This window comes from Arachis hypogaea, chromosome 16 (genome assembly GCF_003086295.3).
Source record: "Arachis hypogaea cultivar Tifrunner chromosome 16, arahy.Tifrunner.gnm2.J5K5, whole genome shotgun sequence".
Classification (NCBI taxonomy): domain Eukaryota; kingdom Viridiplantae; phylum Streptophyta; class Magnoliopsida; order Fabales; family Fabaceae; genus Arachis; species Arachis hypogaea.
In genome coordinates, this window is record NC_092051.1 from 41,320,301 (window position 1) to 41,333,900 (window position 13,600).

Genomic DNA, 13,600 nt, shown 5'->3' on the forward strand with positions numbered 1-13,600 from the left:
AGCCTTGTTGAGGCTTTTGATCCTTCCATGAGAAATTTGGATGATTTCTCCATGATGAGTTATAGGTGTTTCCATAAGGTTCACCTAAGTAATTCACCTCTGCTATTGCAGGGTTCTCAGGATCATAAGCTTCTTCTTCAGAAGATGCCTCTTGAGTACTGTTGGATGCAGCTTGCATTCCATTCAGACTCTGAGAAATCATATTGACTTGCTGAGTCAATATTTTTTTCTGAGCCAATATGGCATTCAGAGTATCAATCTCAAGAACTCCCTTCTTCATAGGCGTCCCATTATTCACAAGATTCCTTTCAGAAGTGTACATGAACTGGTTATTTGCAACCATGTCAATGAGTTCTTGAGCTTCTGCAGGTGTTTTCTTTAGGTGAATGGATCCACCTGCAGAGATATCCAATGACATCTTTGATAGCTCAAATAAACCATCATAGAATATATCCAGGATGGTCCATTCTGAAAGCATGTCAGAAGGACACTTTTTGGTCAGCTGCTTGTATCTTTCCCAAGCTTCATAGAGGGATTCTCCTTCTTTCTGTTTGAAGGTCTGAACATCCACTCTAAGCTTGCTCAGCTTTTGAGGAGGAAAGAACTTGGCTAAGAAAGCCGTGACCAGCTTATCCCAAGAGTTCAGGCTGTCTTTGGGTTGAGAGTCCAACCATATTTTAGCTCTGTCTCTTACAGCAAAAGGGAAAAGCATGAGCCTGTAGACTTCAGGATCTACTCCATTAGTCTTAACAGTATCACAGATCTGCAAGAATTCAGTTAAGAACTGAAAAGGATCTTTAGATGGAAGTCCATGAAACTTGCAGTTCTGCTGCATCAGAGAAACTAGCTGAGGTTTCAGCTCAAAGTTGTTTGCTCCAATGGCAGGGATGGAGATGTTTCTTCCATGTAAATTGGAATTAGGTGCAGTAAAGTCACCAAGAATTCTCCTTGCATTATTGTTGTTGGGTTCGGCTGCCATCTCCTTTACTTGTTCGAAATTTTCAATAAGGTTGTCTCTGGATTGTTGTAATTTAGCTTCTTTTAGTTTTCTCTTCAGAGTCCTTTCAGGTTCTGGATCAGCTTCAACAAGAATGCCTTTTTCTTTGTCCCTGCTCATAAGAAAGAGAAGAGAAAAAGAAAAGAAGAGGAATCCTCTATGTCACAGTAAAAAGGTTCCTTATTGTTAGTAGAAGAAGACAAGAAGAGAGAAAATTCGAACACAGATAGAAGAGGGGGTTCGAATTTGGTGAGTGATGAAGTGTTAGTAGATGAATAAATAAATAGAAGGAGATGAGAGAGAAGGGAAATTTTCGAAAATAATTTTTTTTTTGAAAATGAGTGAGTGATTTTCTAAAATAGTTTTTGAAAAATGTTAGTAATTTTTTTTCGAAAATTTTAAAATCAAAAGTTAAAATAATTAGTTAATTAAAAAGAAATTTTTGAAAAAGGGGGAGATATTTTCGAAAATTAGAGAGAGAGAGTTAGTTAGGTAGTTTTGAAAAAGATAAGAAACAAGCAAAAAGTTAGTTAGTTAGTTGAAACAAATTTTGAAAGTCAACTTGAAAAGATAAGAAGTTAGGAAGTTAGAAAAGATATTTTGAAATCAAATTTTTGAAAAAGATATGATGAGAAGATATTTTTGAAAAGATAGGATAGAAATTAGTTTTTAAAAAAAAGATTTGATTTTTAAAATCACAATTAATGACTTGATTCACAAGAAATCACAAGATATGATTCTAGAACTTAAAGTTTGAATCTTTCTTAACAAGCAAATAACAAACTTGAAATTTTTGAATCAAAACATTAATTGTTATTGTTATTTTCGAAAATTTGATATAAAAATGAGAAAAATATTTCTGAAAAATATTTTTATAATTTTCGAAAATAACTAAGGAAAATGAAAAAGATTTGATTTTTGAAAAAGATTTTGAAAAAGATAAGATTTTTAAATTGAAAATTTGATTTGACTCATAAAAACAACTAGATTTTAAAATTTTTTGAAAAAGTCAAATCTATTTTTCAAAATTTTGAGAGAGAAAAAGGGAAAGATATTTTTTTATTTTTGAATTTTTAATGAAGAGAGAGAAAAATAAGAAAAATGATGCAATGCATGCAAGAATACTATGAATGTCAGGATGAACAACAAGAACACTATGAAGATCATGATGAACATCAAGAACATATTTTTGAAAAAATTTTTAATGCAAAGAAAACATGCAAGACACCAAACTTAGAATTCTTTAATGCTTAGACACTAAGAATTCAAGAATGCATATGAAAAACAAGAAAAGACACAAAACATGCAAATGCAAAGATCAAACAAGAAGACTTACCAAGAACAACTTGAAGATCATGAAAAACACTATGAATGCATGATTATTTTCGAAAAATGCAAGATGCACATGCAATTGACACCAAACTTTCAACTTGACTCAAGACTTAAACAAGAAACATGAAATATTTTTTATTTTTATGATTTTATGATTTTTTTGTATTTTTTCAAAAATTATTTGAAAAACAAAAATAAGGATTCCAAAATTTTTAACATGAATTCCAGGAATCTTATGCTCTTTAGTCTAAAGCTCCAATCAAAGGGTTAGGCATGGCTTAATAGCCAGCCAAGCTTTAGCATGTAACTCAGACATGACACGTCTAACATGCCCTACAGTCGTGGCTTTACAGCCAGACATGCTTTATGAAACACTAGAATTCATTCTTAAAAATTCTGAAGAAAAATATATTTTTGAAAACATTTTTATATAAAATATTTTTTTTTTCGAAAACAAATAAGAAATTTTTGAAAGATTTTTGAAAAATTTTTGAAAATAAAACAAAAATAAAATTACCTAATCTGAGCAACAAGATGAACCGTCAGTTGTCCAAACTCGAACAATCGCCGACAACGGCGCCAAAAACTTGGTGCGCAGAAATTGTGATTACACTTTGATTATGTAAAATTCATCGCTCTTTCTTTCCCTGGTAATGGCGCCAAAAACATGATGCCAATACCATGGTTCACAACTTCGCACAACTAACCAGCAAGTGCACTTGGTCGTCCAAGTAAAACCTAACGTGAGTAAGGGTCGAATCCCACGGAGATTGTTGGTATGAAGCAAGCTATGGTCACCTTGTAAATCTTAGTCAGGCGGATATAAAATAGTAATGGGGTTTTCGAAAATAATTAATAAAATAGGGATAGAAATACTTATGTAAATCATTGGTGAGAATTTCAGATAAGCGAATAGAGATGCTTTCGTTCCTCTGAACCTTTGCTTTCCTGCTATCTTCATCTAATCAGTCTTACTCCTTTTCATGGCTGGCTTTATGTAATGCGTCACCATTGTCAATGGCTACTTTCGGTCTTCTCTCGGGAAAATGATCCAAATGCCCTGTCACAGCACGGCTAATCGTCTGGAGGCATCATCCTTGTCAATGGTTACATCCTATCCTCTCAGTGAAAGTGGTCAACGCACCCTGTCACGGCACGGCTATTCATCTGTCGGTTCTCGATCATGCTGGAATAGGATTTACTATCCTTTTGCGTCTGTCACTACGCCCAGCAATCGCGAGTTTGAAGCTCATCACAGTCATTCAATCATTGAATCCTACTCGGAAGACCACAGATAAGGTTTAGACTTTCCAGATTCTCTTGAATGCCGCCATCATTCTAGCTTACACCACGAAGATTCCGATTAAGAGATCTAAGAGATACTCATTCAATCTAATGTAGAACGGAAGTGGTTGTCAGGCATGCGTTCATAGGGAATGATGATGATTGTCACGTTCATCACATTCAGGTTGAAGTGCGAATGAATATCTTGGAAGCGAAATAAGATGAATTGAATAGAAAATAGTAGTACTCTGCATTAATCTTTGAGGAACAGCAGAGCTCTACACCTTAATCTATGGAGTGTAGAAACTCTACCGTTAAAATTACACAAGTGAAAGGTCCAAGCATGGCCGAGATGGCGAGCCCCCAAAACGTGATCACAGGATCAAAATACGATCCAGGATGTCTAATACAATAGTAAGAAGTCCTATTTATAATAAACTATCTACTAGGGTTTACAGAAGTAAGTAATTGATGCATAAATCCACTTCCGGGGCCCACTTGGTGTGTGCTTGGGCTGAGCTTGAGTGTTGCACGTGTAGAGGTCCTTCATGGAGTTGAACGCCAGCTTTGGTGCCAGTTTGGGCGTTGAACTCCACTTTGCAACTTGTTTCTGGCGCTGGACGCCAGAATTGGGCAGAGAGCTGGCGTTGAACGCCAGTTTGCGTCCTCTAAACTTGGGCAAAGTATGGACTATTATACATTGATGGAAAGCCCTGGATGTCTACTTTCCAACGCAATTGGAAGCGCGCCATTTCGAGTTCTGTAGCTCCAGAAAATTCACTTTGAGTGAAGAAAGGTCTGAATCCAACAGCATCAGCAGTCCTTCTTCAACCTTTGAATCTGATTTTTGCTCAAGTCCCTCAATTTCAGCCAGAAATACCTGAAACCACAGAAAAACACACAAACTCATAATAAAGTCCAGAAATATGAATTTAACATAAAAACTAATGAAAACATCCCTAAAAGTAACTAGATCCTACTAAAAACATACTAAAAACAATGTCAAAAAGCGTATGAATTATCCGCTCATCAGCTAGAATTATTGGCGGCCATTCCTGAGATCCGGAATGTCTAAACCTTGTCTGTGGTATTCTGAGTAGGATCTGGGAAGGGATGACTGTGACGAGCTTCAAACTCGCGATTGTTGGGCGTGTGACAGACGCAAAAGGATCAATAGATCTTATTCCAACATGATCGAGAACCGACAGATGATTAGCCGTGCGGTGACAGCGTACGTAGAACATTTTCACTGAGAGGATGGGAAGTAGCCATTGATAACGGTGATGCCCAATATAAAGCTTGCCATGGAAAGGAGTATGAATGATTGGAAGAAGGCAATAGGAAAGCAGAGGTTCAGGAGGAACAAAGCATCTTCATACGCTTATCTGAAATTCCTACCAATGAATTACATAAGTATCTCTATCTTTATCTTATTTTATATTCATCTTTTAATTATCAATTCTTCATAACCATTTGAATCTGCCTGACTGAGATTTTCAAGATAACCATAGCTTGCTTTAAGTCGACAATCTCCGTGGGATCGACCCTTACTCACGTAAGGTTTATTACTTGGACGACCCAGTGCACTTGCTGGTTAGTTGTGCGGAATTGTGACAAAGTGTGATTCACGTTTGAGAGCTCCAAGTCCTTTGGCACCATTGTTGATGATCACAATTTCATGCACCAAGTTTTTGGCGCCGTTGCCGGGGATTGTTCGAGTTTGGACAACTGACGGTTCATCTTGTTGCTTAGATTAGGTAATTTTACTTTTTATTTTTTATTTTCGAAATTTTTTTTTTAAAATACAAAAATTTTCTATTTTGTTCTTCAGAGTTTTTAAGAACGAATTCTAGAGTTTCATGATGATTTGTTGAAGTCTGGCTAGTTGTGAAGCCATGTCTAATCTTATTGGACCGAGGTTTCAACTTATCATCACAAGAGCTTGTTGATTCCTATCAATTCTGCTGTTGTTAGCAATGATCTGCTAAAGCTTGGCTAGCCATTGGCTATGTCTAGTGTTTTAGACCGGAGCTTTCGTTGAAAGCCTGGCTGGCTAGTAAGCCATGTCTAATTCCTGGACCGGAGTTTTAGACTAGCATTGCAATGATTCCTGGAACTCTTATTAAAAATTTTGAACCCCTTTATTTTCTTTTCCACTCAATTTTCGAAAAATCACAAAAAAAAATTTATAAAATCATAAAAATAAAAAATATTTTATGTTTCTTGTTTGAGTCTAGTGTCTAATTTTAAGTTTAGTGTCAATTGCATATCTATAAATTTTGAAAATTACATGCATTATGTTCTTCATTAATCTTCAAGTTGTTCTTGATGATTTCATTGCTCTGATCTTTAAATTCTCTTGTTTTGTGTGTTTTGTTGTTTTTCATATGCATTCTCAATTTGTTAGTGTCTCTTATATGAAAATTTTTAAGTTTGGTGTCCTGCATGCATTGTTTGTTTGATTTGAGTTTCCTAAGATTAGTTGTATTTTGATTATTTCTCATCATTGAAAAATTCAAAAAAAAAATTCTCAAAACTATGTCTTTTCAAGTCAATAATATAGAGAATTAAAGATTCAGAACATTTAGCAGAGGAATTAAACAGAAAAAGCTGGGTGTTCAAAATGCCCAGTGAAGAAGGAAAACTGGCGTTTAAACGCCAGCCAGGGTACCTGGCTGGGCGTTTAACGCCCCAAAAGGTAGGATTTTGGGCATTAAATGCCAGAATGGATGCCATTCTGGGCGTTTAACGACAGGAGGACACTAGAGGGAAGATTTTGTTTTTAATTCAAATCTTTTTCAAATTTTCATAATTTTTCAAAATCAAATCTTTTTCAAATTATATCTTTTCAATCATATCCTTTCAAAATCAATTTCTTTCCATTTTTTTTATTATTATAATTTTTGAAAATCCTTGCTATAATTAATGATTTACTTCAAAATTTTCAAGTTGTTACTTGCCTATTAAGAAAGGATCAAATTTTAATTTTTAAGAATCATATCTTTTAATTTCTTGTTAGTCAAGTAATCAACTTTAATTTTAAAACTTTCTTTTTTTTAAAATTGATTTTCAATCATATCTTCTCAATCATATCTTTTCAATCATATATTTTTCAAAATTAATTTTCAATAATATCTTTTTGATTTCTAATTTCAAAATCTTTTCACAAATCACTTAATTTCTTTCCCAATCATAATTTTTGAAAATCCTTTACCAATTTTTCAAAATTTCTTTTAATTATTTCAAAATCTTTTACTTTAATTTCGAAAATTCTTCCCCTCTTCTCACATCCTCTATTTAAGGGACTAACACTCCTCCTCAAGGTGCAATTCAAACTCTATCCCTCTTGATAAGTTCGAATTCTCTTCTATCTACCTCCTCCTTCTATTCTTCTTTACCTCTGACACTTTAAGGAATCTCTATACTGTGACATAGAGGATTCCATACTTTCTTGTTCTCTTCTCTTTCATATGAGCAGGAGCAAGGACAAGGGCATTCTTATTGAAGCTGATCCTGAACCTGAAAGGACCTTGAAGAGAAAGCTAAGAGAAGCTAAAGTATAACTCTCTCTAGAGGGCCTAACAGAGCTCTTCAAGGAGGAAGAAGCCATGGCAGCCGAAAACAACAATGCCAACAATGCAAGGAAGGTGCTTGGTGACTTTACTGCACCTACTCCCAACTTCTATGGGAGAAGCATCTCAATCCCTACCATTGGAGCAAACAACTTTTAGCTTAAGCCTCAATTAGTTTCTATGATGCAACAGAATTGCAAGTTTCATGGACTTCCATTGGAAGATCCTCATAAGTTTTTAGCTGAATTCTTGCAAATCTGTGACACTGTCAAGACCAATGGGGTTGACCCTGAGGTCTACAGACTTATGCTCTTCCCTTATGCTGTAAGAGACAGAGCTAGGACATGGTTGGACTCACAACCTAAAGAAAGCCTGAACTCTTGGAAAAAGCTAGTCAATGCCTTCTTGGCAAAATTCTTTCCACCTCAAAAATTGAGCAAGCTTAGAGTGGAAGTCCAAACCTTCAGACAGAAGGAAGGTGAATCCCTCTATGAAGCTTGGGAAAGATACAAGCAATTGATCAGAAGGTGTCCTTCTGACATGCTTTCAGAATGGAGCATCATAGGTATCTTCTATGATGGTCTGTCTGAACTGTCCAAGATGTCATTGGACAGCTCTGCTGGAGGATCTCTTCATCTGAAGAAGACGCCTGCAGAAGCTCAGGAACTCATTGAGATGGTTGCAAATAACCAATTCATGTACACTTCTGAAAGGAATCCTGTGAATAATAGGACAACTCAGAAGAAAGGAGTTCTTGAGATTGATACTCTGAATGCCATATTGGCTCAGAATAAAATATTGACCCAACAAGTCAATATGATTTCTCAGAGTCTATCTGGAATGCAAGCAGCAACAGGCAGTACTAAGGAAGCTTCCTCTGAAGAAGAAGCTTATGATCCTGAGAACCCAGCAATGGAAGAGGTGAATTACATGGGAGAACCCTATGGAAATACCTATAATCCTTTATGGAGAAATCATCCAAACCTCTCATGGAAGGATCAACAGAGGCTCCAACAAGGCTTTAACAACAATAATGGTGGAAGAAATAGGTTTAGCAATAGCAAACCTTTTCCATCATCTTCTCAGCAACAGACAGAGAATTCTAAGCAAAGCCACTCTGACTTAGCAACCATTGTCTCTGATCTAATCAAAACCACTCAAAGTTTCATGACTAAAACAAGATCCTCCATTAGAAATTTGGAGGCACAAGTGGGTCAGCTGAGTAAGAAAGTTACTGAACTCCCTCCTAGTACTCTTCCAAGCAATACAGAAGAGAATCCAAAGAGAGAGTGCAAGGCCATAAACACATCTCACATGGCCGAACTTGGAGATGAGGAAGAGGCAGTGATTTCCACTAAGGATGACCTCAATGGACGTCCACTGGCCTCCAAGGAGTTCTCTAATGAGGAACCATGGGAATCTGAGGCTCACACTGAGACCATAGAGATTCCATTGAATTTACTTTTGCCATTTATGAGCTCTGATGAGTATTCTTCCTCTGAAGAGGATGAAGATGTTACTGAAGAGCAAGTTGCTAAGTATCTTGGAGCAATCATGAAGCTAAATGCCAAGTTATTTGGTAATGAGACTTGGGAGGAAGAACCCCCCTTGCTCATCAAAGAACTGGATGACTTGACTAGGCAGAGATTACCTCTGAAGAGACAAGATCCTGGGAAGTTTTTAATACCTTGTACCATAGGCACCATGACCTTTGAGAAGGCTCTGTGTGACCTAGGGTCAAGTATAAACCTCATAGCTCTCTCTATAATGGAGAAGCTAGGGATCATTGAGGTACAAGCTGTAAGAATCTCACTAGAGATGGCAGACAATTCAAGGAAATAAGCTTATGGATTTGTAGAGGATGTCTTGGTAAAGGTTGAAGACTACTACATCCCTGCTGATTTCATAATCCTAGACACTGGAAAGTGTATAGATGAATCCATCATCCTTGGTAGACCCTTCCTAGCCACAGCAAAAGCTGTGATTGATGTAGACAGAGGAGAATAAGTTCTTCAAGTGAATGAGGACTCCCTTGTGTTTAAGGCTCAAGGATCTCCCTCTGTAACCAAGGAGAGGAAGCATGAAAAGCTTCTCTCAATACAGAGTCAAACAAAATCCCCACATTCAAACTCTAAGTCTGGTGTTGGGAGGCCACAACCAAACCCTAAGTTTGGTGTTGAGAGGCCATCATCATGCTCTGAGTAGCTGTGAGGCTCCATGAGAGCCCACTGTCAAGCTACTGACATTAAAGATGCGCTTGTTGGGAGGCAACCTAATTTTACTTATCTATGTTATTTTCCATTGTTGTTTTATGTTTTCTGTAGGTTGATGATCATGTGAAGTCACAAAAACAATTGAAAAAGCAAAAATAGACTTAAAAATAGAATGAAAAATACAACACCCTGGAGGAGAAACTTACTGGCGTTTAAACACCAGTAAGGGTAGTAGAATGGGCGTTAAACGCCCATTCTGGCACCATTCTGGGCGTTTAACGCCAGAAATGGGCACCAGACTGGCGTTTAACGCTAGAAAAGGGCAAGAAGCTGGTGTTAAACGCCAGAAATGGGTAGCAGCCTGGCGTTTAACGCCAGGATTGGCAGAAAGGGGCATTTTTGCATGCCACTTAGTGCAGGGATGAGATATCCTTGACACCTCAGGATCTGTGGACCCCACAGGATCCCCACCTCTCTCTCTCTTCTTCACCCAGTGCACTTGCTAGTTAGTTGTGTGGAATTGTGACAAAGTGTGATTCACGTTTAAGAGCTCCAAGTCCTTTGGCGCCAATCACCTTAATACCTCTTCCCCAAAAAACCCCTCACCTATCAAATCCCACCATTCTCTTCACCACTCACATCCATCTTTCATAAAATACCACCTACCTCACCATTCAAATTCAAACCACTTTTCCACCCAAACCCACCCATAATGGCCGAACCATCCCCCCTCTCCATTCCTATATAAACTCATCTTCACTCCTTCTTTTTCACACAACCTAAACACTACCTATCCCCCTTGGCCTAAACTCATCTTCTTTTTCTACTCTCTTCTTTCTTCTTTTGCTCAAGGACGAGCAACCTTCCAAGTTTGGTGTGGTAAAAGCTAAAGCTTTTTTGTTTTTCCATAACCATTTATGGCACCAAAGGCCGGAGAAACCTCTAGAAAGAGGAAATGGAAGGCAAAAGCTTCCACCTCTGAGTCATGGGAGATGGAGAGATTCCTCTCAAGGGTGCATCAAGACCACTTCTATGAAGTTGTGGCCAAGAAGAAAGTGATCCCCGAGGTCCCTTTCAAACTCAAAAAGGGCGAATATCCGGAGATCCGACATGAGATCCGAAGAAAAGGTTGGGAAGTTCTCACCAACCCCATTCAACAAGTCAGAATCTTAATGGTTCAAGAGTTCTATGCCAATGCATGGATAACCAAGAACCATGATCAAAGTGTGAACCCAGACCCAAAGAATTGGCTTACAATAGTTCGGGGGAAATGCTTAGATTTTAGTCCAGAGAATGTAAGGTTGGCATTCAACTTGCCCATGATGCAAGGAGATGCACACCCCTACACTAGAAGGGTCAACTTTGATCAAAGGTTGGACCAAGTCCTCATAGACATATGTGAAGAGGGCGCTCAATGGAAGAGAGATTCAAGAGGGAAGCCAGTTCAACTAAGAAGGCACGACCTCAAGCCCGTGGCTAGAGGATGGTTGGAGTTCATCCAACGCTCAATCATTCCCACTAGCAACCGTTCTGAAGTTACTATAGACCGGGCTATCATGATTCATAGCATCATGTTAGAGAGGAAGTAGAAATTCATGAGGTTATATCCCAAGAACTCTACAAGGTGGCGAACAAGTCCTCTACTGTGGCAAGGTTAGCCTTCCCTCATCTCATTTGTCACCTTTGCAATTCGGCTGGAATTGACATAGAGGGAGACATCCTCATTGATGAGGACAAGCCCATCACTAAGAAAAGGATGGAGCAAACAAGAGATCCCACTCATGGCCAAGAACATGAGGGAATTCCTCATCATGAAATCCCTGAGATGTCTCAAGGGATGCATTTTTCTCCACAAAATTATTAGGAGCAAATCAACACCTCTCTAGGAGAATTAAGTTCCCACATGGGATGACTAAGGGTGGAGCACCAAGAGCATTCCATCCTCCTCCATGAAATTAGAGAAGACCAAAGAACCATGAGAAAGGAGCAACAAAGGCAAGGAAGAGACATTGAGGAGCTCAAGCACTCCATAAGATCTTCAAAAGGAAGAACAAGCTGCCATCACTAAGGTGGACCCGTTCTTTAATTTTCTTGTTCTTTATTTTCTGTTTTTTGAAAATTGTGCTTTATGTTTATCTATGTTTGTGTCTTTATTACATGATCATTAGTGTCTAAGTGTCTATGCCTTAAAGCTATGAAAATGAATCCATCACCTTTCTTAAATGAAAAATGTTTTTAATTGAAAAAGAAAAAGAAGTGCATAAATTTCAAATTTTAAAAAAGTTTAGTTATTTTGATGTGGTGGCAATACTATTGTTTTTCTGAATGAATCCTTGAACAGTGCATATTTTTGAATTTGATTGTTTATGAATGTTAAAATTGCTGGCTCTTGAAAGAATGATGGGAAAAGGAGAAATATTATCTGATGATCTGAAAAATCATAAAATTGATTCTTGAAGCAAGAAAAAGCAGTGAATAGAAAGCTTGCAGAAAAAAAAAGGGCGAAAAAGAAAAAAAAAAAGAAAAAAAGAGAGAAAAAGAAAGAAAAGCAAGCAGAAAAAGCCAGTAACCCTTTAAACCAAAAGGCAAGGGTAAAATAAAAAGGATCCAAGGCTTTGAGCATCAGTGGATAGGAGGGCACACAGGAATAAAATCCTGTCCTAAGCGGCTAAACTAAGCTGTCCCTAACCATGTGCTTGTGGCGTGAAGGTGTCAAGTAAAAACTTGAGACTGGGCGGTTAAAGTCGTGGTCCAAAAGCAAAAAGAGTGTGCTTAAGAGCTCTGGACACCTCTAATTGGGGACTCTAGCAAAGCTGAGTCACAATCTGAAAAGGTTCACCCCGTTATGTGTCTGTGGCATTTATGTATCTGGTGGTAATACTGGAAAATAAAATGCTTAGGGTCACGGCCAATACTCATAAAGTAGCTGTGTTCAAGAATCAACATACTTAAATAGGAGAATCAATAACACTATCTGGATTCTGAGTTCCTATAGAAGCCAATCATTCTAAACTTCAAAGGATAAAGTGGGATGCCAAAACTGAGCTACAGAGGTTGGGAAGATCAGTCTGTCAGCCCTGACCTCTTCGCACTCAAACCGTCATAACTTGAGCTACAGAGGTCTAAATGAGGCGGTTCCAATTGCGTTAGAAAACTAACATCCAGGGCTTCGTAATGATTTATAATTTGCAATAGCTGCCCCGAAGATAGGCGACACGCACGCGTGTCCTGGAGAAAATTCAATCCACGTGTACGCGTGGACGACGCATACGCGTGACTTTGCCGCGTGCTGGACATATCAGAAATTGTTGGGGGGGGATTTCTGGGCTATTTTAGACCCATTTTTCGGCCCAGAAAACACAGATTAGAGGCTATAAAGTGGGAAAAATCAAGGATTCATACACAACATACATTCACATAATTTTAGGTTTTAGATGTAGTTTCTAGAGAGAGGGGCTCTCTCCTCTCTCTTAAGTTTTAAGATTTAGGATTTCTCTTGGTTTTAGGATTATCTTTTCTCAATTCCAGGTTCAATGTTCCTTTAATTTAATTTATCTTCTACTTTTATTTGTTCTAGCTTTCCAGTTTATTTATTTTCCTTGTTATTTACTTTATGTTGACAATTTGGTTTATGCACTCTTCATGTTAGATTTGAATTTCTATCTAATGCAATATGAGGTATTTCAAATTTATGATTTTAATTTAGCTTTTTACATTCTTAGCTTGAATTGATTAATTGGTGACACTTGAATTATCAAACTCTTTGTTGATTGATAATTGGAATTTACTGGTTAATTTGGATCCCTCTGAAGCTAGTCTTTCCTTAGGAGTTGACTAGGACTTGAGAAATCAAATTAATTAGTCCACTTGACTTTTTTTATTTAGTAAGGGTTAACTAAGTGGGAGTAATGAACAATTTTCATCACAATTTATAAGGGTAACTAGGATAGGATTTCCAATTTTCATACCTTGCTAAGAGCTTTATTAGTTATTACTTTAATTCTTGCAATTTACTTTTCCTGTTCATTATTCAAAAACCCCAAAAAGATAATCTTCCATAACCAATAATAAATACACCTCCCTGCAATTCCTTGAGAGATGACCCGAGGTTTAAATACTTCGGTTATTAATTTTATTAGGGGTTTGTTACTTGTGACAACCAAAATTTTGTATGAAAGGATTTCTTGTCGGTCTAGAAGCTA

The 13,600-nt window shown here is 37.5% G+C and overlaps 1 non-coding gene across 1 annotated transcript; it reads right to left on the reverse strand.

The window, feature by feature from the left end:
• Positions 1–7,623: 7,623 nt before the first annotated feature.
• LOC112761431 (small nucleolar RNA R71) lies at positions 7,624–7,731 on the reverse strand. Its single transcript, XR_003181824.1, has one exon. It is a non-coding gene; the product is annotated as a small nucleolar RNA R71 (small nucleolar RNA).
• Positions 7,732–13,600: the final 5,869 nt, after the last annotated feature.